Genomic DNA, 727 nt, shown 5'->3' on the forward strand with positions numbered 1-727 from the left:
GCATTTTGAAATATTTTACATAACACAAACATTTAAAAACTGATTTTCAAAACAAATGTTTCAGCTCCAACATGTTTATATTTGTATTAGCTTGAAAATTTCATTTTTTTTCTGCATGTGACGATAAAAAAATCAGAGAACCTCAGAAAACCCCTCAGAGACCCTTAATGGATGATGGATGATGGATGATGGATGATGGATGGATGGATGGATGATGGATGGATGATGGATGATGGATGGATGGATGGATGGTTGGATGGATGATGATGGTTGGATGAATGGTTGGATGGATGATGATGGTTGGATGGATGGACGATGGTTGGATGGATGATGGACAGATGGATGGTTGGTTGGATGGATGATGGATAGATGGATTTGATGGATGAATGATGGATGAATGGATGAATGGATGGAGGTATGATGGATGGATGGATGGATAGATGGATGGATGGATGATGGTTGGATGGATGGTTGGATGGATGGATGATGGTTGGATGGATTTGATGGATGGATGATGGATGGTTGGATGGATGGATGATGGATAGATGGATTTRATGGATGGATGATGGATGGTTGGATGGATGATGGATAGATGGATTTGATGGATGGATGATGGATGGTTGGATGGATGATGGATAGATGGATTTGATGGATGGATGGATGGATGGATGATGGATAATGGATGGATGACGGTTGGATGGATGATGGATAGATGGATTTGATGGAT

Source organism: Austrofundulus limnaeus, unplaced genomic scaffold (assembly GCF_001266775.1).
Source record: "Austrofundulus limnaeus strain Quisiro unplaced genomic scaffold, Austrofundulus_limnaeus-1.0 Scaffold337, whole genome shotgun sequence".
Taxonomy (NCBI): Eukaryota; Metazoa; Chordata; class Actinopteri; order Cyprinodontiformes; family Rivulidae; genus Austrofundulus; species Austrofundulus limnaeus.